Here is a 23,240-nt window from a genome sequence, read left to right as displayed (position 1 = left end):
AATCGCCCAGCCCTAATATATATATATTATATAATATATAGATGAAATTTGCTTACCGAAATGTTCATTTCCTGGAGTCCGGAGGCAGCACACAAATGAGATTTTATCTCCCTAGATGTAATTAGAAGAGAACAGGTTAACAAGCAATAACCAATTAACTAGTAATGCAAGGACCTCCTATATAAGGCCCAGAGAAACCCCACCTCCTTGTATGGTATGTAGCAGTTAAAATAATTAATCAGGGTGGGAAGCTGTGCTGCCTCGGGACTCCAGGAAATGAAAATTTCGGTAAGCAAATTTCATCTTTCCTGATCGTCCGTCGGCAGCACACAAATTAGATTTGTAAAGCAATGTTTATGGGGTGGGAGATCCAGTCGCTTTCAGGAGATTTCTCCTGATTTATCAGGAACCCATGATCTTTCAGAGCTCTCAGAGTCACTTGAAGATGGAGAATTAGATCTTCTTTGGAGGGGGAGACAATCAGCCAGTCGCCTAGATATGGAAACACTGTTACCCCTTGGAGACGAAGAGCTGCAGTGAGAACTACCACAATTTTGGTGAACACCCGAGGTGTTGAGGTGAAGCCGAACGGGCGACACTTGAATTGGTATTGAAGAGTTTGTGACTTGTTCTGGATGGCTATCCTGAGATATTTCCAGTGGCTTTGTAAGATGGGAACATGTAGATATGCATCTGTTAGATCTATGGATGCCATAAACTGTCTTTTTGAAGAATGGCAAGGACACATCGAATAGTTTCCATCTTGAATTTTTTTTTTTTCAAGAACTTGTTTAGATATGTAATGTGTATCTATAATTAGGCGCCATTTTTTTTTCTGGTTTTGGGACAAGAAAAAAATTCTAGAATATAGTCCTTTCCCTTTTTGTTTGGATGGGATAAATTCCAAGTCTTCTTTCTTTATAAATTCTTGAACCAGATCAATCAATACTGAAGTTGCTTGATTGATGAAAAATTTGTACGGGGGGGGGGGAAGCGTTTGAATTCTAGGGAGTACCCCCTTTGAATTGTGGAGGACACCCACTCGTCTGAGGACTGAGGAGGTCTTTGACCAAATGGACAAAAAAAGATGTAGTCTTCCTCCCACCTGCGCTTTTACAGTTCTGGCGTCATAAATCATTGGGATTTGGGTTCTGCTTCTTTTTGAAGTTACCCGGGTTGTCTTGGCGAGGTCTGGACCGCCACTGCTTATTCTGGAATTCTTTCTGAATTTTGGGGACCTCTTTCTTTTGAAAACGAAAAGGACCTAAAACTAGGATTATGTATTTTCGTTTGAGGAAAGGAGTGACCCTTCCCATTCGCAAGAGCTTTCAACTGTGGACCAAACAGATTACCTGACTGAAAAGGCAAATTACAACAATTTGTCTTGGCAGGAATATCCCCATTCCAGAATTTTAGCCATAGGGCTCTTCTGGCTGAATTAGCATCAGTCATTGCTTTAGATGAATTTTTAATAATATCAAGTGGAGCATCACAAAGAAAGTCAGACGCATTTTTAATGAGAGGTAATGACTCCAAAGTGTCATCTTTAGGCACCCCATCCTCTAAATCTTGGGTTAACTGACTTAACCACACATGTACGGCTCTAGCCACGGAACTGCAGAGAAAGCCACTTTACATGAAGCAGCTGCAGATGAATAGGATTTTTTTTTATTTTTTTTTAAATAACCCATCAGCCTTCCTGTCCATAGGGTCTGGAGCAGGGTAGAATCTGCTGATGGGAATATGGATTCTTTAGAGCGCTTGGCATCAATTTTTGGTACAGAGTCCCACTGATCCACATAATGAGAATACATTTTATAGGTGGATTTAAACCTTGCACTTTGCTCAAATCTCTTTCCAGGCTTGGCCCACCCTCTCTGCAAACACTCAGTGAGGACAGTGGCCAGGAAGACCTTTATCTTTAGTGATAGGAAAGTAAAAGAGCGGGTCTTTATTACACTTATACTTTGGGTCTTTATTACGCTTATCCTTTGGGTCTTTTTTAGACTCCATAGTGGCTTTTACCGCTTTAATGAGAGGGGGCAAAATTCTCTTTCTTGAGAAGAAAAAGGTCCTCAGGATCATCAGAGTCTTCATCAATAGAAATATATTCCCCTTCAGATGATGGGGATACACTAAAGGATGATGGTGAAGTTGCTCTGGCTGGGTTATGCTTACGCTTTTTATGAGAAGATTTAACCCCTTCAAAATGTAGAGGAAAATTGCTCTTTAAACCAAGACAAGAAGGATTGGGCTTCAGCCCTCTCAGGATTCTGTTCCTCTGTGTCACAACATATAGAACATATATTTAATGCTGCGTCTTCAGACAGGGGCTGGCTGCATTTCTCACACATTCTATGTCTAGATTTTCTCTTTCCACTGACATGTCTGGAGGAGGACATCTAACAGAAAACAGAGAGAAAGCCATTAAGATAATGAGGCAACACCTGCAATAAACATGCAACATAGAAGTGGAAATAGAGCCCAGGAAACCAAACTCAGCAAGTCTAGACTAAGAGTTTTGATAACAAAAGAGCAACAGCCACTGTTTATAATGTATAGTACACACAGTAAATACATAAAACTTTTTCCACAGATGACCATCAGACTCCCATAGGGACACTACTCACGTGGCAGGAATCGAGGATTGTGTTGCTTAGGCAATGGTGTAATCAAACACTTAGTGCCAAGGTTTAAATATCCTCCGAAATCCCATGTATGCGCGCGTCCAAGCCCAGACTGCGACTACATCCCGCACACGGAAACAAGCAAGGGATTTACCTTAGATGGCGTAATCTTACGGCAAGCGAGATCGTGCACACGCCATCTTTGCCCGGAGTCAGATGGTCAAACACCGGCACCTTCTTTGCACGATTCCCAGGAAGTGCATAAAGAAGGGAAAACAAAGTACGGCTGCCTAAGCAGGACACTGGTATATTTGTGTGTCCAATATGCCAGTTGGACACACACAGGTGCAGCAGATGCATGCACAGCCATAGACTTTTAAATTAAAACAAAGAAATAAAAAAAAACAAAGGGACATAATGGCTCTTCGGGCCGAGGGACCTGAAACTCTTCTGGTATACAGCCCGACATGATAGATAAAAAAGGAAGGAAGAAAAGAACTAAATAAGGACTCCAAAGAGTCCCACCTGTAATCTTCTAAACATGAAGAGAAATAAAAATACAAGGAGGTGGGGTTTCCCTGGGCCTTATATAGGAGGTCCTTGCATTACTAGTTAATTGGTTATTGCTTGTTAACCTGTTCTCTTCTAATTACATCTAGGGAGATAACATCTCATTTGTGTGCTGCCGACGGACGATCAGGAAATAATATATATACACATACTGTATGTGATAGAGATAGGAGACGAGGATTCTCCTCTTCTCTGTGTGATGTATATAGAAGACATGATAGCAGGTAGGGTTTGTTCACATGGCTTATTTTCAATGTTTTTTCGGGGCCGTAAACCCCCCCCCCCCCGAAAAATGGCTGAAAAAACGGAAGCTGAACGCCTCCAAACATCTGCACAATTGATTTCAACGTTCTGACGGGGCGTTTTTTTACGCGTCCATTTGAAAAAACACAGCGTAAAAAAACGCCCCATAAAAAGAAGTGTCTGTTACTTCTTGAGCCATTTTCGGAGCCGTTTTTCATTGTGTGAATAGAAAAACAGCTCCAAAAATGGGCGCAAAAAAACGCCTCTAAAAACGTTTGTGGTTTAAAAAAACGGCTGAAAATCAGAGGCTGTTTTCCCTTGAAAACAGCTCTGTATTTTACAGCCGTTTTGCGTGTGAACATAATATTAGGCTCCACCCACTAGAAAGCTCAGAATTAGAGAGAATGAGCCTGCAGATGGGAAACCAGCTAAAGAATGCAGTCATATTATGGCTAAAAATACTGCTATTCCTCATGTACACACATTTGAAAGCTTATTCTAAAATGATAGGTATGCCAAAATTCCTAATTGTAGCAGTCAGTGTCAGGCAGCTGCTGCCAAGGCAAATAAAATCATAGGGTGCATAAACAACGGCAAAGATGCACATGACGAGAACATCGTTCTACCAATTTATAAATCTCTAGTGAGACCACATATTGTGGACAGTTTTTGACACCAGTGCACAAGAAAGACATAGTAGAGCTTCAGCGGGTTCAAATGCAGACAATCAAAGTAATACATGGACAGAGATCTCTCTCATGATCTTTTTATACCCAGGACTGTAACTATAAGGGTATGTTCACATGCAAACTCAAAAACGTATGAAAATACGGAGCTGTTTTCAAGGGAAAAGAGTTTGTGATTTTCAGAAGTTTTTTAAGCCACTCGCGATTTTCGTGGCGTTTTTCGCTGCGTTTTTTACGGGCATTTTTGGAGGGTGTCCAAGCCGTAGAAGTGTACTGCAAAAGATAGGACATGTGCTATCTTTTGCTTTTTACAGTCCGTGCTCCAATACTTTGTATGGGAGAATGGGCCGAAAATGTGAGCGGCCGGCCGAGCCCGCAATTGCGGCCCCATGCACACGACCGTATTTTTCATCCATCCGCAAATACTGTCCGTAAATACGGATCCGTAGTCAATTATAGTCGTCCATGAATCATCCGGAAATATACGGGAGGGTGTCCGTAAATACCGTCCGTAGTGCATCTGTAATGCATCCGTATTTACGGATCCACAAATAAACAGGGAGAAATCTAGGGTAATCCCCTGGCATCAAATAGCAATGCTTCCGTAATTACGGACGGCTATGGGTGCACATCCGTAGTAGTCCGTAATTACGGAAGCGCCCATAGACTTCTATGGGTAGTCCATGCTGTAATTACGGAAAAAAAGGAAATTTTCTATTATTTCTACAACACGGACACCCATCCGTAAAAATACGTAAAGGTGTCCATAGCCATAGAAATTTATGGGTCCGTAATTACGGTCCATAATTGCGGTCTGTAATTACGGATGAAAAATATGGTCGTGTGCATGGGGCCTAACATAGAAAGGGGGTTCTTTACTATAAGAGAAGTGAGACTATCAAATGCCCTACCAGAGGAGGTTGTCATGGTGAATTCACTAAAAGAGTTCAAAAAGGGCCGGGATGCCTTGAGTGTAATGATATTACAAATTATGGGTACTAGATTACTGGGAATGAAGCATTGATCCAGAGATTTATACTGATTGACAGATTTTAATTTGGGAAGGAGTTTTTTCCCTAGGATAAGGAAAATTGGCTTTTGCCTCATGGGGGTTTTTGCCTTCCTCTGGATCAACATTCCAGGAGAATAGGCTGAATGTGTTTTTATTTCATCCTTACAAACTATGTTATAATTAAAGGGGTTATCCGGGGACCAAAAATTGTATTAATATTTTTATGTAAAAAGAAGTCACTTATTAATGTACTTTAATTTAAAATTCAGTACTAAATGGTGCAGTTCAAACCCGGTGAATTGTTCTCGGAAGTCCTGTAGCTTTTCTAATATTGATGACGCGCCGACACAGCCCACGTGACTGAGGGCTTGCTTCCTGTGCTGTTCATGTCAGTGTCAGGGAGTTATCAATCGCATTACTGCAAGGGGCTGTCACATTGCCTATTGCTGGAGTCTCCGAGCAGAGCATCAGCTAGGGATTCCAGCACTGCTCCCGACATTTGGTCAGTGTGAAAGTGATTAAAATAATGTTTAAATTAATTCATTTTGTGCAGCGGCCATCTTGCCTCGAGTTTCCATCTTGGTTCTTTTGTAATGAATAAGAAAGTCATTACTCCTGTGAAGGATGGTTTATTTGCTTATATTCTCTGTACGAAATTACATTATGAATTATCAAGCAGGATGCCGAATTACTAAAATATGTATTCTCCATTTTGTACTCAAAGAAATATCTTATCTTCATGTGTTCATCGTGTGGCCTTCATAGCCCATTGTAGCGGGTTGGCTGAACATCCAGACATAAAGTGCAACTATTTCTCATTATTGCAACAAATTCCCTCATGAGAACGAACCACTAACAACTGCCCATTATATGTTTGTCTCCAGGTGTTACCTGATGACAGCATTTTAATGAAGAATTAGAATTATGGATTTTAAATATTCTTATAGCCTGCTATTGGCTAAATAAGAGTTATTGTCACATTGCCTCTGATTGGTTAACCTCAAGTCTACACCCCATTTGAATGATATTATTATAATTGAGTTTGGTAATAAACCCCCAGAGGAGTATTTTGAGCATACCAGCAGCGTCTGTGTGTTATTTCTCCTCTCTCGATATATATCGGTATGAAATATACTGAAATATACTGATTAGGATGCTGGATAAAGTGCCTGGCATGAGTGTCTGTTGGAACACTCATCTAAATTTCAGTCAAATATAATTTGAGCCATTGACTTCCGCGACATTAATGGTGTCGTAAAAAGCCGGGAGATTGCACATCTGATAGCTGCATAAGCCTCGGAATTTACAAGAAAAAAGGAGAAATGATCCAGCACTGTGTCAGGATAAAAAGGATACTTGGATCCCACTTTTATTGGCAATAGAAGATATAAAATATAGAACGAGACGCAGTCCCAGGATGGTTGATGGTGCGGGCGTGTGCTCGGAATTTAGCTGTCATTACGTCACATCTTCTGGACGGGGAACTTTATCCAGCAGTGGTATGAAAGATGGATCCAAATAGGTATGTTGAAACCTTTTGTGTGAGGAAAGATTGCAGGTGCGTACGTGGTCTTGAACTGTTGATATGAAAGACATGAGAGAATTTTTGGCAGCAACTACATTGTTAACAGAAAAAAATTGTGAGAAGTGTAAAACCTCCCCCTTTTGGAATGACGTAGCGCATGGTGGAGAGAAGTTGTAACTCACATGTGAAGTTTTTGAAATGATTGTAGTTTTGAAGGGATTGTAGTTTGGACAGTGAGAAAAAAAAAATCTTGTGCTTGCTGCTTTGTTGTAGTGTGTCATTTGTTATATAGTTGTGTAAAATCGTTGAGGATTAATAGTTATTCTGTTACCCGTTTGCTCTGGGATTATAGTTGGGAGGTACTGAATGTTTGTAGGTGACAGAAAAGTTGGATATTTGTGAGTAATATCCTGTAGTACCACAAGGGCTTCAATGGTTAAGTCCAGATAATGGAGAATCCAGTGCAACAGGGAAAACTTTTAATGTTGTTTTGAATAATCATTGATACACTTTTAGCACACAATGCCATCTTGTAATACTGTGTGTAAGGGTCCTTCTGTATGAACCAAAAGCTATACCCCAGCAGTGAGGTCAGAGGCGTAGCTAGGTTCTCCTGCACCCGGGGCAAAGATTCAGATTGGCGCCCCACCCCCAACTTATTTCCCGACATCTCCTTCCCCCGCGCCATGTTTGCTTTCTCTACCAATCAATGAGGTGTAATAGTTTTTCACAATTTTTTTAATGTAATAAAAGCATTTCTACATTTTACAAGCGATGTAGTTCTATAATGTAATTAACATTAAAAAAAATAAAAATAAAATATTTAAAGAGACAACACAGCCCCCTGTAGATAGCACCACACACAGCCCCTCTCTTGTAGATAGTGCCACACACATCCCCCCTTGTAGATAGTGCCACACACAGCCCGCTGCCCCTTTGTAAATAGCGCCACACTCCCCCCCCCCTTGTACTTAGCGCCACACTGTGAACAGACCGGTGAGCGGTAGCCTACCGCTACCACTCTCCGCTCTGCCTGGTGTGACTTACCGGAGGAGCCGAGGAGGTCATGCGGCGCAGGCAGCGGCAGAGTTCCTTCTGACTAGGGTTGGTGACAGCCAGGGCCAGCCTTAGCTTGGATGGCGCCCTGTGCGAGACTCTCTATTGCCGCCCCCTACACAAACCAAAAATTAACCATATATATAGACACGCTGGAACATATATACTGTACATACATAAAGACACAGATATTAGACATACAGGCAAATATACATACACACATTCTGGAATATATACATACAGGTAAATATATAGACGTACAGACACATATACGCACACACACATGTGTCTTTTTTCAACCGTACAAACTATGTAACACCGGCAGATAAATACACAGACAGGGACATATACAAATACATAAAAGGCACAAAAGGCACAAATATACAAGCACAAAGACACATTCACAAACAGACCCATATATACCCACACAGGCACATATGTACACAGCACAGATAATGTAGTAGATGTTACCTGCAGTCCTATGTAACACCACAGATAACACAGTGATAACTCTCTGAATACAGATGGTAGTGCTACCTACAGTCCTATGTAACACCACAGATAACACAGTGATAACTCTCTGATTACAGATAATGTAGTAATGTTACCTGCAGTCCTATGTAACACCACAGATAACACTGTGATAACTCTCTGATTACAGATAATGTAGTAGATGTTACCTGCAGTCCTATGTAACACCACAGATAACACAGTGATAACTCTCTGAATACAGATATTGTAGTAGTGTTACCTGCAGTCCTATGTAACACCACAGGTAACACAATGATTACTATCTGAGTACAGATAATGTAGTAGTGTTACCTGCAGTCCTATGTAACACCACAGATAACATACTGATAACTCTCTGAGTACAGATAATGTAGTAGATGTAAGAGACAAACACATGCAGAGACACAGACAGATAGAGACACACACACACACACACACACACACACACACACTGTAACATATAAACATACTAAGACAGAGACACACACTGTATACACACTACACACACCTATACACACAGACACTCACCATGTCTCCTTGCTGACAGGTCAGGACGGGCTGTGGGCAGAGCTTCCTCTTCTGCTTGTCGGCTGTAACAGCAGAGCACAGAGTAGAGGCAGATGCTGGGAGGCTGAAGCACGGGAGTGGACCTGTCCCTTGATCTGAGTCATCTGACCTCATGTCACTGACGTGAGGTCAGGTGACAGGTCAGGTGACTGGACTGGACTGGTCCACTCCCTGGCCTTCACAGAACCCAGTCAGAACGCCGCTGTGTAAACATACGGGGCGCCTATCAGAAGCGATCAGCTACTCTTCGGCGCCCCCCCTTCCCTTGCACCCAGGGCACATGCCCCGCCTGCCCCCGCCTAGCTACGCCCCTGGTGAGGGGTTTGTAGATGTTTGAAATTAATGTGACCAACTCCTGTTTGATTCAACGGAGGTTCATGAATGTCGATTGTGTTGAAGAATTTGCTCTTGCAATTGTTGATTGGCAGCATTTTGTCTTGATGTTCAATACAGTGAGGGATCAGAGGAAAGGAGATCCTACTCCTAGAATGTCTGGAGGAACGACTTTTGATATCGCATTGGTAAGACAGTCTAGGAGATAGACTGGTCTAAGATATCTGTCGGCAATCGTGGCTAGTTTGCCTGGAGGTGGGGGATTTACCGGAGATCACCCTACTGCTCTCCGACCATGGGGTCAGGAGAAAGTGAGACAAAAAAATGCGGGACAGCCTTGGGGCACGCATCCTGGCCATCATTATAGTAGAATGAGCAAAAGGAGCTGGGGCTTTAATTGTAAAGAATGTTAAAGAGTGATGGGAGTTGGATCTTGTGATGTTGGAAAAATGTGAAGGCAAAATAACACACTGTAAAAAAATTGTTAAAGAGGCTGGCAGCCGTAAGATGGTTTGTTGCATGTGATAAATAGAATGGTTTGTGGAAAGTTGAGAAAGGGACGGTGGATGGTCAGGAGTAACAATGCATAAGTTAAAATGACGAAGTAAGTGATTACAGGTGGTTACAAGTAAGTTGATGTGAGAAAGAACAATTTGAAAACAGGTGTAAATTTTGATAGGAAGAGTCAAGAGTACGGAGCAGACAGGTACATTGCAGTGACTAATGTGGGTCAGAACGGGGGGAGTGTAATGTGAACGGGTGTGATGTGACATCTGTGTGATGTGTGAGACATGTGTGTAATGTAACATGTGTGAAGTTTGAAACTAGTGGCCACAATAAAGCAGATCTAAATTGTATGCTCTTATGTTTAACAGCAGTAATGTCTAAAAATGTTAGCGTCTTGTGTATGGGGTTAAAATCAGTTCCTCTCCTCTGTATAAAGGAATGTTTCTTATCTTTGCGCATGCGCTGTTGTCCGTAACTACACCAAGCGAGAAAAATATTACAGCCGGCTGGATTTGTCTGCAAAAAGATAAAAGTTATGTTTCATATTTATGTGTTATGATGTGATAAGATTTAATGTTGGAATGTTTTGATGTTAATTCAAATGTATTAAAATACAGATATTGTGAGACACGGGGTCTTGAAAATGTATGTACCCCCACTGTTCCCTATTCTTATATATAGTTTATTGGTTTGCAGTAATTAATATTACCAGATATATTATTTCCTGTTTTATTGAATAAATAATTACAATTGTTTTGTTTTTGTTTTCACACATGCAGGCACGTGGTATAGTGCTGCCTAAATGTTATTTTTGAAAATGTATGATGTTTTACAGGTAAATGGTTGTAAGTTGCTTTAAAGATAAAATGTATTTTCGTCAGGAGAAAGTCATTTTTGTTCCAGGCTATTGTGTATTACAGGGGGCCAAACTAATGCCCCCAAGATAGAGTGCCCGCCCTTATTATGTTGAGATATGTCGTTTTGAACCCTGCTACATTATTTTCGCAGAGTCCAAATAGGAGGGAGTTTTGTTTTGTTTTGTATTTTATTTTGAATTAATGAATTTGGTTCTAGGAGATCTACAAAATGTGTATGAGACCCCAATAAGTAATCCAGATTAAATGTGTATGACAGTAACCTAAATTTTGAGGTATTTCTGTATAGATGGTTCCAGATCCTTCCAGAACGGTAAATATGACACTGGGTATGCTGTGCTCTAGTCTCCACCCAATATGAGGTATTGTGTAAGAGACCATTCCCCATCAACAAATTTACCCAGGAGGCCGAGGTGACGTCACCCACAGATGAGTCTTTACAGATTTAGATCGGGAGAAGGCAAAACAAAAAAAAATTGTCTGAACATTGTTCATTTTATGCCAGATTTCAGTAAAATAATTTGTTAGTTTTTGTATTAATCAGTTGTTTACAGGACCTGGTGGGGGTGGGGTATACAAGTGTCCTGGATCATCAGATGAATGTGGAAAAATAAAACTCCACCCTTTTGAAATAGTCTATCTATATGTGACATGGGTTTCCAATGTAAATTTGTAATGTAGAGACACTTTATCATATACAGTATGTACAAGAGAGTATACGGTGCACCAGGTAAATCATCCAGGAACCAATCTCACCTTCTTGTTCATCCCAAGGAGCAGAGCTGGAGGTGCTTGCTGAGAATTGTAACCTGGCAAAAGGTAAGACGGCCGACATTTACACTGACTCTAGGTACGCTTTTGGCATCGCCCACAATTATGGGCCCATTGGTCGTAGGAACTTTATTGGATCATCGGGTAAGCCAATTGAGAGAGCGAGAGATGACAGAACTGACAACAAGAGAGTATGTGCAGCCAGGTATCAGAAAATTGGCTTGTCCCTGGATACAATAATGCCACCACTATGTTCGTAGCAGCCTGCATGATGTGCGCACGGCATGAAATAGGTATAACAGCAAAGCTACTTGTGAAACGTGCACCCCGGCCAGATTATGCAGGCTGCAGAACATACAACTACCCGAGGTAGGTGTGTATGGAAATGTGCTCGTATGTGTGGACCTGTAAATTTCTAGACCAGCGTGCCTTAGCATTGGACTATTGGAGGCATCAGATAAAAGGTATGGCAGTGGGATATTCCCATGTGAAAACTTTTTTTGTTGTGAAAGGAAAATTTTAGAGCAGAAAATTCTGTGCAGTCTGTATATAAAGAAGAAAAATCAGTTTGCACGTATCACTTCTAGTTACTGCTCAATGTGAACGTTTAATGTAAAGATGTTATTTGTTAATGTTTTTATTCAATTGAATTATCTGATTAAGATCAATTAATGATTATGCGATGTAAAAAATTGTTCTCCACAGGAAGTGTTCAACTGAGCGTGAAAACCAGATTCTAACAGAATGTGGACGGATAAAGGAAGGTAAACCGGTAGCACCCAAGGCACTCTTGATGGCACTTGCATTTATGGTGTGTGACCTCACATATGCCCCAAGACTGCAAGGATCGGTTTGGTAAGATCTAATTGGTAGGTCCCAGGTTTTTACAGCTGTTGCTGCTAAATTCTGTTAGAGCTGTTTGATTTGCCTACAGAACAGTCCTGGCAGACCGGTGCTAACCTTATCATACCCGCCTCCCACAAAGAGAAGGGATCTTGAGAGGCCTTCCCATGCAATACAAATTAGAGTAAGAAAAATTGGTTTGAGACACTTGTCAGATAAACATGTGGAATCTGTGTATATTTCTGTGAGTAGAAGCTGTTCCAGGTAATCAGCTCAAAACAAGTTACAAATCCTGCTGAAAAGAGTAACACCAAGTGCAAATACAATGTACCCAGTAACTACACATCTTCTAGGTGCCCTGTCCATTGGGACAGAGAAGTTTTTCTTATATAAAGGTGTGTGTTTGATTTAGTTTAAGGGCCTGACATTGTTATTGTATGTATTTAGATCAACTTTTATATTACGTAGATGATGTTATCACCAGATTAGTATTTATTTTAACACTTGACAAGGGTTGGGGGTCCCCAGCAAGTGCCAGCAAACATGAACTAAAAGACTTTAACATGATGAACTCCATCACTGAGATGCGGCAGGTGCAGCCTGAGCCAGTACAACGCGCTTGTCCTGAACTTACGGCAGTGTCACAATTCTAAGCAGCCGTGCAGACAAGCACTGGACACCACGATACAGTCTGACTCCACAATTGTGTGGGTTACCCTAAGGGTGACAGTCAGTGAAGAGCTGAAGATAGAAGAGGATGATGATGATGATGTACAGGACTTGTCAATGCACTGGTGCGAGCCTATACCCAAACCGGACATTGGTGATGGCATTATATTATTAGTTGTGGCCCTATTGATATATTTTTTGAGGTTTATAATCATAGTATATAATTTCTGTAATTTAATATGAGAAAAAGGGGGGTTTGTGAAGGATGGTTTGTTTGCTTATATTGTCTGTATGAAATTACATTATGAATTATCAAGCAGGATGCCGAATTACTAAAATATGTATTCTCCATTTTGTACTCAAAGAAATATCTTATCTTCATGTGTTCATCGTGTGGCCTTCATAGTCCATTGTAGCGGGTTGGCTGAACACCCAGACATAAAGTGCAACTATTTATCATTATTGCAACAAATTCCCTCATGAGAACGAACCACTAACAACTGCCCATTATATGTTTGTCTCCAGGTGTTACCTGATGTCAGCATTTTAATGAAGAATTAGAATTATGGATTTTAAATATTCTTATGGTCTGCTATTGGCTGGATAAGAGTTATTGTCACATTGCCTCTGATTGGTTAACCTCAAGTCTACACCCCATTTGAATGATATTATTATAATTGAGTTTGGTAATAAGCTCCCAGAGGAGTATTTTGAGCATACCAGCAGTGTCTGTGTGTTATTTCTCCTCTCTCGATATATATCGGTATGAAATATCCTGATTAGGATGCTGGATAAAGTGCCTAGCGTGAGTGTCAGTTGGAACACTCATCTAAATTTCAGTCTAATATATTTTGAGCCATTGACTTCCACGACACTCCTTTAAGACAGGTTTTCATGTTGAGCTATCTTTGACCTTGGTTCCCATACGAGGCTTGGAAGGAAGGAACAGGGAGTGAGATGGGAGGAGGGAGACACATTAAAATATGCATGTGGGTATGTCTCCTTCATCTTACAAGAATATTCTTGACAAGAAAGATAGGCCACCTGCAAACCTTGATGTGTGAAGAATTATAATAATGCATTGAAATGTTCTCATTGGCTGAATCAGAGTTATCATATTGTAAATGATTGGTTGAAATCAAGCCTACACCTTTTCTGAAATCATATTATTGTACTTGTTTTGATCAATAAAATTTAGAGAAGTATTTTGAGCATACCAGCAGCGTCAGAGGCGTAGCTAGGGGTTTAGCACAGGGGGGGCGAAAGATATCTGAGTGGGCCCCAACTCAGTAGACCCCCTCAATGCATTTTTACGACTACAGAGGCGAATCCTAATCATAGTGGTTATTATTCTGAATGAGCAAGAGTGCTGTGCTGTATACGCTGCTATATTATCCATGATAATTAAAAGTTTGAGAGTAGTATAAAAGGCTGTCTTAAATAAATTACACATGTATTGTAAAGGATCTGCCAGGCACAGCTTCGGGGGTTAACGCCCATAGATAATCAGTCTGCACCTGCTTCTATGTCTGTGAGACTGACTCCATCTTCCACCACTCAGGGTGGCAGGCTTAGGAGTGGGAGAACCTATCACAGCCTGGCCAGACGGAGCTAGCTCCCACCCTCTTTCTATTTATACCTGCCTTTCCTGTTCCTCCTTTGCTTGTGATTCTTTTCATGTGGTTTCCTGGCCCTGCTGCAGCTTCTTGTACTATTGTCCTTGCTTCATTTTGACCCCGGCTTGCTGACTACTCTCCTGCTCTGCGTTTGGTACCTCGTACTCTCCTGGTTTGACTCGGCTTGTTCACTACTCTCCTGCTCTGCGTTTGGCACCTCGTACTCTCCTGGTTTGACTCAGCTTGTTCACTTCTCTGTTGCTCACGGTGTTGCCGTGGGCAACTGCCCCTTTCTCCCCCTAGCTCTGTGTACACTTGTCTGTTTGTCTGTCGTGCACTTATTGAGCGTAGGGACCGTCGCCCAGTTGTACCCCGTCGCCTAGGGCGGGTCGTTGCAAGTAGGCAGGGACTGAGTGGCGGGTAGATTCGGGCTCACTTGTCTGTCTCCCCACCCCCGTCATTACATAATCACAAGCCCATACCTAGTCTACCCTGGTCCCGGACACCACTATGGACCCCCTTGAGACCCTGGCTCAGCAAATGCAGGGTCTCTCCCTACAGGTCCAGGCCATGGCTCAGAGGGTCAAGCAGCCTGATGCTACCATGGTAGTCCCCCTCACCTCACCTATTGAACCCAACCTCAAATTGCCCGACCGGTTCTCAGGGGACCGGAAGACTTTTCTCTCCTTTCGGGAGAGTTGTAGGCTCTATTTTCGTTTAAAGCCCCACTCCTCAGGTTCTGAGAGCCAGCGGGTGGGTATAATTATGTCCCGGCTCCAGGAAGGGCGCCAAGAATGGGCCTTCTCCTTGGCTCCTGACGCCCCTGAACTTTCCTCCGTTGATCTTTTCTTTTCTGCTCTCGGACTCATCTATGACGAGACTGACAAGATTGCTTTTGCCGAGAGTCAGCTGGTGGCCTTACGTCAGGGTAAGAGACCTGTTGAGGAGTATTGCTCTGACTTTAGGAAGTGGTGCGTAGCTTCTCGGTGGAATGACCCTGCCTTAAGGTGCCAGTTTAGGTTGGGTCTGTCGAACGCCCTGAAAGATCTGCTAGTTAGTTATCCCTCTTCTGACTCCCTAGGTTATGGCCTTAGCGGTACGACTTGACCGACGTCTCAGGGAACGACGACTTGAACGTCTTGATGTTTTCTCCTCTGACTCCCCATGATGCCTCCCGAGGTTCCGTTGCTACGTTCCTCCCCGGAAGACTCGGAGGTACCTATGCAACTCGGGGCCTCCGTGTCCCCCCAACAACGTAGAGATTTCTGCAGGAAGAATGGTCTCTGCTTCTACTGTGGGGATGACAAGCATCAAGTGAACAACTGTCCTAAGCGTAAGAATGCAGCCGGAGAACTTCCGTGCCTAAGTGATCATCGGGGAGGTCACTTGGGCGCACAGGTATTTCCCGGAAATATATAACGTAATAAAATCTTGCTTCCCTTTCAGGTCTCTTTTGGTGGTAGGTCTGCTACCGGCAGTGCCTTCGTGGATTCAGGGTCTTCTGCTAATATCATGTCTGTGGAATTTGCTATGTCTCTAGCTATGCCTTTGATTGATTTGCCTAAACCTGTCCCGGTAGTGGGTATCGACTCCACTCCTCTTGCTAATGATTATTTTACACAGCATACCCCTGTTTTTGAACTCCTTGTTGGCTCCATGCATTTGGAGCAGTGCTCTGTACTGTTAATGCAGGGATTATTGTCCGATTTGGTTTTAGGCCTTCCCTGGTTGCAGTTGCATAATCCCACGTTTGACTGGAATTCTGGGGACCTTACCAAGTGGGGTAATGAATGCTTGACGTCATGTTTTCCTGTTAATTCTATTTTTCCCCCTGAGGAGGTGAACACGCTACCTGAGTTTGTTCAGGACTTCGCCGATGTTTTCTCTAAGGAGGCCTCCGAAGTGTTACCTCCTCATAGAGAATGTGATTGCGCAATCAATTTGGTACCAGGAGCTAAGCTCCCTAAGGGTAGGATATTTAATCTCTCTTGTCCCGAACGTGAAGCCATGAGAGAGTATATCCAGGAATGCCTGGCCAAGGGTTACATTCGCCCCTCTACTTCTCCGGTAGGTAATGGCTTCTTCTTCGTAGGGAAGAAGGATGGTGGTCTTAGGCCATGCATTGACTACCGAAGCTTGAATAAGGTCACTATAAGGAACCAGTTTCCCCTTCCTCTGATTCCTGATCTCTTTAATCAGGTTCAGGGGGCCCAATGGTTCTCTAAGTTTGATCTACGCGGGGCGTATAACCTTATCCGCATCAAAGAGGGGGATGAGTGGAAGACTGCGTTTAACACGCCCGAAGGTCATTTTGAATACCTCGTCATGCCCTTTGGGTTGTGTAATGCTCCCGCAGTCTTCCAGAATTTCATAAATGAGATTTTAAGAGACTACCTGGGGGTATTTCTTGTAGTGTACCTTGATGACATACTTGTGTTTTCCAAGGACTGGTCCTCCCACATTGAGCATGTCAGGAAGGTGCTCCAGGTCCTTCGAGAAAACAAACTGTTTGCGAAGACTGAAAAATGTGTGTTTGGGGTGCAGGAGATACCATTTTTGGGCCAAATCCTCACTCCTCATGAATTCCGCATGGACCCTGCCAAGGTCCAGGCTGTGGCGGAATGGGTCCAACCTGCCTCCCTGAAGGCGTTACAGTGCTTCCTGGGGTTCGCTAATTATTACAGGAGGTTTATTGCTAACTTCTCGGTCATCGCTAAGCCTCTTACGGATCTCACTCCCTTAGGTGCTGATCTCCTCCACTGGCCTCCTGAGGCTGTCCAAGCTTTTGAGGTCCTTAAGAAGTGCTTTATCTCGGCCCCGGTGCTGGTTCAGCCCAACCAAATGGAGCCATTTATCGTGGAGGTTGACGCGTCCGAGGTGGGAGTGGGGGCTGTCTTGTCCCAGGGTACCAGGTCCCTCACCCATCTCCGTCCCTGTGCCTACTTCTCCAGGAAGTTTTCACCCACTGAGAATAACTATGATATTGGCAACCGCGAACTCTTAGCCATTAAATGGGCATTTGAAGAGTGGCGCCACTTCCTGGAGGGGGCTAGGCACCAGGTAATGGTCCTTACCGACCACAAGAATCTGGTTTTCCTATAATCTGCCCGGAGGCTAAACCCGAGACAAGCTCGTTGTGGTTACCTATAGGCCTGGGTCTAGAAAATGTTAAGGCTGATGCACTGTCACGTAGCTTCATGGCCAGCCCTCCTTCGGAGGAAGATCCTGCTTGTATTTTGCCTCCAGGTATAATCATTTCCGCTATTGATTCTGATTTAGTCTCTGAAATTGCGGCTGATCAAGGTTCAGCTCCCGGGAGCCTTCCTGAGAACAAGCTGTTTGTTCCCCTGCAATTCCGGCTAAGGGTACTTAGGGAAAATCATGACTTTGCACTATCTGGCCATCCAGGCATCCTGGGTACCAAGCACCTCATTGCCAGAAACTATTGGTGGCCTGGGTTGCCTAAAGACGTTAAGACCATGTCACCGCTTGTGAAGTTTGTGCTAGGTCCAAGACTCCCAGGTCCCGACCAGCGGGCTTACTATGTTCTTTGCCCATTCCCCAAAGACCTTGGACCCATATCTCCATGGATTTTATCACCGATTTGCCTCCATCTCAAGGCAAGTCGGTGGTGTGGGTTGTAGTAGACCGCTTCAGTAAGATGTGCCATTTTGTGCCCCTCAAGAACCTACCCAATGCTAAGACGTTAGCTACCTTGTTTGTCAAACACATCCTGCGTCTCCATGGGGTCCCTGTCAATATTGTTTCTGATAGATGGGTACAATTTGTTTCATTGTTTTGGAGAGCCTTCTGTAAAAAGTTGGAGATTGATCTGTCCTTCTCCTCTGCCTTCCATCCTGAAACTAATGGCCAAACTGAGAGGACTAATCAGTCTCTAGAACAATATTTAAGGTGTTTTATCTCTGACTGTCAATATGATTGGGTCTCATTCATTCCCCTCGCCGAATTTTCCCTCAATAACCGGGTCAGTAACTCGTCAGGGGTCTCCCCCTTTTTCTGTAATTTTGGGTTTAATCCACGGTTCTCTTTCGTTTCACCTGGTAGTTCCAACAATCCCGAGGTAGAGGTCGTTCATCGAGAACTGTGCACAGTCTGGGCTCAGGTTCAGAAGAACCTAGAGGCGTCCCAGAGCATACAAAAAACTCAGGCAGATAGAAAACGTTCTGCTAACCCCTTGTTTGTGGTCGGGGATCTGGTGTGGCTAAAAATTTGCGCCTTAAGGTCCCGTCCAAGAAGTTTGCTCCCCGGTTTATAGGGCCGTACAAGGTCATTGAAGTTCTCAATCCTGTCTCCTTCCGACTGGAGTTGCCCCCATCTTTTCGAGTACACGACGTGTTTCATGCCTCCCTCGTTAAACGCTGCTCCCCGTCCTTGGCTCCCTCGAGGAAACCTCCGGTCCCTGTTCTCACCCCTGAGGGGGCAGAATTCGAGGTGACCAAGATTGTGGACAGCAGGATAGTCCAAGGCTCCCTCCAGTACCTGGTCCATTGGAGAGGATACGGGCCTGAGGAGAGGACTTGGGTACCCGCTCGGGATGTTCACGCTGGGATATTGGTCAGGAGGTTTCACCTTCGTTTCCCCAGTAAACCAGGTCCACTTAGAAAGGGTCCGGTGGCCCCTCATAAAAGGGGGGGGGGTACTGTAAAGGATCTGCCAGGCACAGCTTCGGGGTTAACGCCCATAGATAATCAGTCTGCACCTGCTTCTATGTCTGTGAGACTGACTCCATCTTCCACCACTCAGGGTGGCAGGCTTAGGAGTGGGAGAACCTATCACAGCCTGGCCAGACAGAGCTAGCTCCCGCCCTCTGTCTATTTATACCTGCCTTTCCTGTTCCTCCTTTGCTTGTGATTCTTCTCGTGTGGTTTCCTGGCCCTGCTGCAGCTTCTTGTACTATTGTCCTTGCTTCATTTTGACCCCGGCTTGCTGACTACTCTCCTGCTCTGCGTTTGGTACCTCGTACACTCCTGGTTTGACTCGGCTTGTTCACTACTCTCCTGCTCTGCGTTTGGCACCTCGTACTCTCCTGGTTTGACTCAGCTTGTTCACTTCTCTGTTGCTCACGGTGTTGCCGTGGGCAACTGCCCCTTTCTCCCCCTAGCTCTGTGTACCCTTGTCTGTTTGTCTGTCGTGCACTTATTGAGCGTAGGGACCGTCGCCCAGTTGTACCCCGTCGCCTAGGGCGGGTCGTTGCAAGTAGGCAGGGACTGAGTGGCGAGTAGATTAGGGCTCACTTGTCTGTCTCCCCACCCCCGTCATTACATGTATAGCCTCGTTTAAGTGCTATCTACTACATTATGCAAAACAGTAGAAAAGAAGGGGACTATTACATTAAGAATGATTAACAGGAGAAGACCTGGCAGCCATCTCAATATCAGAGACACATCCTAATCTATAGAAGTTTAATAGCAGACTATAATACCAGGTCAGTGGTTTATCAAAAGGAGATAACACATACAAACCAACTTGATACTTGAAAGCAGTAGACTAGCCAATATAAGCAAGGTGAACATCGGCTCTAATCCATCACATAAACCTTATCATACACAAAGCAGAGGCTGCCAAATCCCAGAAGCAGGGCAGGTGAGCAGCTAGAAGTACATTCACAATTAGGCCTACAGCATGCAACTATTATAATTCAGATAGAAAAACACTTTAATACACTCATAGAAAATACATTTAAAAAAAACGTTACTCACCAAGTCGATGTTCACGTTGGCTCAAACTCAAAAATAATCATGTGATCCATTTTTTCAAACTGATACAGGGATGTGGGGGTTATATACAGTTATATACTAAGACGATGGCTGGTATATACAGGGATGATAGGGGGTTGGGAACAGAGATGATGGGGGTTATATACATGGATGATGGCTGCTCCAGCTATCATCCCCATATATAACAACCATCATCCCTGTATATATCAACCATCATCCCTGTATATACCAGCCATCATTCCTGTATATAACCTCCATCATCCCTGTATATAACAGCCAGGCTGGTATATACAGGTATGATGCGGGTTATATACAGTGATGATGGGGGTTATATATAGTTATATACAGGGATGATGGCTGGTATATACAGGGATAAGAGGGGGTTGTGTACAGTGATGATGGGGGTTATATACAGGGATGATAGGGGGTTGTGTACAGTGATGATGGGGGTTATATAGTTATATCCAAGGATGATGGATAGTATATACAGGGATGATAGGGGGCTGTGTACAGAGATGATGGGGTTATATACATGGATGATGGCTGCTCCAGCTATCATCCCCATATATAACCCAAATCATCCCTGTATATATCAACCATCATCCCTGTATATACCAGCCATCATTCCTGCCCCCCGCTAGCAGAGCAGCATCGGTGTGTTATTCCTCCTCTCCGATATATCAATAAAACCTGATTGGAAACTGGATAAATCACTGGAGGGCGGGTATCGGTTGACATACCCATTACAAGTTTCAGTCTAATATATTTTGGCCCATTATTTCGTCAACAGTCAGTGACTTCAGGGGTTTCCTATCGCTGGAGTTCTCAAGCAGGGCAACAGCTGATGCTCTGGCTGGGGACTCCAGCACTGCTGCCAACGTCACTGTCACTGTCCAGATATGGACAGTGATGTCGGCAGCAGTGCTGGAGTCCCCGGGCAGAGCATCAGCTGATGCTCTGCTCGGGAACTCCAGCGATAGGAAGCCGCTGAAGTTACTGACCAAATGTCGGGAGCAGTGCTTGTTTCCCGAGCAAAGTGCTAGCTGATGCTCTGCTCGGGTACTCCAGAAATAGGCAATGTAACAGCCCCTTGCGGTCATGCGATTGATAACACGCCGACACGAACAGCACAGAAAGCAAGCCCTCAGTCACGTGGGGCTGTGTCGGTGCGTCATCAATATTAGAAAAGCTACAGGATTTCCGGGTTCAATTCACCAGGTTTGAACTGGACGATTTAGTACCGAATTTTAAAGTAATGTACATTCGTGTCTTTTTTTGCAATTTTTGGTCCCCAGATAATGCCTTTAATGCATCTTATATATACTGTAGTTACAGGGGTCCGTGAATATGACATATTCCCTTTACTAAAGCTTAAAATTCAATACATGATAGAATCCCACGATGCTACAGTTTGGTAGGAAGCCGAACCATTACCACAACGCTAAATATGTGGCAAAATTGCAGCTGTCTCACTATACATAGAAACTGCACAACGTTGCTGTCAGCTGAGTCAGTCAGTGAGCTAGTCTGACGGCTTGGCTGACAGTAGCTTCTGTGTGCTCCGGAGACATCACTTCAGCCATACTGATTTATATTAGGCTTAGGTGGTGTCTCAAGGACACACAGGAGCCACTGTCAGCCAAACAGTCATACCAGTTTAATGACGGTTTCGGCTGACAACGTCATTCTGCAGCTTTTATGTACAGTGATACATGGAAGCTGCAGAAGTGAAATGAAACAAAATTTTAATAAAGTATATTAAAAAAGTTATTTTAATGCTAAAACACATACATTTTATTGAAGGGAAAAAAACGAAACACCAAAGGTTTCCGTAGCCTTTAACTACAATGTAATGTAACATCTAGTCACTGTGGTAAAATACAGCAGGAAAAACAGTGCATAAGAAAATACCTTTAGTAGCTGGACAGTTTTCTTATTTCCTTCTTCTAAAGACTAAATGCCTTTTGTTTTCATTCTATGGCCCACATTTATTATTTAGTTGAAAATTGCGACGTTTGCCTTCTTACACTAAAAAAGAAAACGGATGAGAGAAGTGGGCATAGTTAAGTTTATTTTACTAAAAGTTAATGTATTTTTAGACTCCTTTTTTAAAGTAAAAAAATTAACAAAGGCTCAAATTAGTGGCAAAAAATGGCTAATGATAGCAGCCATAAAAATAGATTCAGTCTGAGAATTACAAATGTGCCAGATTTTAACCCCTTAACGACATCCAACATCATAGTGAGGTTCCGATGGCTGTTCTGGCAGAACGGAAGCCTAACAATGGCCTCCTGTCTGCCAAGTACAGGAGCCTGCTAGGTGCTAGGCTTAGGCGGGGGCCTAAAAGGCGTCTGGCCGCAAAAGAAAGATGGCGCAAGTGTCAGCTGTATGTTACAGCTGACACCAGGCTGTAACGGCAGGGTATGGAGCTAGCTCCGATCCCTGCCATTAACCCCCTAGATGCAGCGATCAAAAGCAATCGTGGCATCTTAGTGGTTTGTAGCGATCAGCATCTACACGATGTAATCGTGAAGCTGCCGATCATTACTATGGCAACCGGAAGCCCAACAATGGCCTCCTGGTCTGCCATGGATGAGAGCCTTTTATCCCCCGCACAGAGACGGAACCCAATAGGCTTGCTGTCAGCGAATGACTGACAACTCTAATGCATTGCACTACGTGGGTAGTGCAATGCATTACAGTAAAGATCAGAGGTGCAGGCCCTCAAGTCACCTAGTGGGACAAAAAAAAATGTTGAAAAAAGTTAATAAAAAAGTTGAATAAAAGTGTACAAAAAAAAGTTTACATTTTATAAAAACGAACACTGCTTTTTTTCCTTAAATTAGGCTTTTATTATAGGAAAAAAATGAAAACCAAAAAATAAAAATAAAAAACAATGCTAGAATCCCTATTTTTTTTATCGCCACCCCTCCGAAAACATGGAATAAAAAGTGATCAAAAAGTTGCATGCACCCCAAAACAGTACCAATAAAAACTACAACCGGTCCCTCAAATAACAAGCCCTTACACAGCTTTTTTGACTGAAAAATAAAAGTTATGGCTCTCAGAATATGGTCACACAAAAAATAAAA

The 23,240-nt window shown here is 43.3% G+C and overlaps 1 long non-coding RNA gene across 2 annotated transcripts in view; it reads right to left on the bottom strand.

The window, feature by feature from the left end:
• LOC142741697 (uncharacterized) overlaps nucleotides 1–23,240 on the bottom strand; it is a 38,528-nt gene that overhangs the window by 1,515 nt on the left and 13,773 nt on the right. Inside the window, exons 2-3 of one of the 2 annotated variants that reach the window (XR_012881245.1) lie at nucleotides 22,060–22,176; nucleotides 2,317–2,402 (exon numbers count right to left, since the gene is read on the bottom strand). This is a non-coding gene — a long non-coding RNA (uncharacterized LOC142741697). Of the gene's footprint in view, nucleotides 1–2,316; nucleotides 2,403–22,059; nucleotides 22,177–23,240 lie in introns of those variants that run through there. The other variant, XR_012881244.1, reaches the window with a different exon arrangement.

The sequence above is a fragment of the Rhinoderma darwinii genome, chromosome 1, assembly GCF_050947455.1.
Source record: "Rhinoderma darwinii isolate aRhiDar2 chromosome 1, aRhiDar2.hap1, whole genome shotgun sequence".
Classification (NCBI taxonomy): Eukaryota; Metazoa; Chordata; class Amphibia; order Anura; family Rhinodermatidae; genus Rhinoderma; species Rhinoderma darwinii.
The sequence above is the reverse complement of the archived record's forward strand: the minus strand, read 5'-3'. Positions and strand labels throughout refer to the sequence as shown.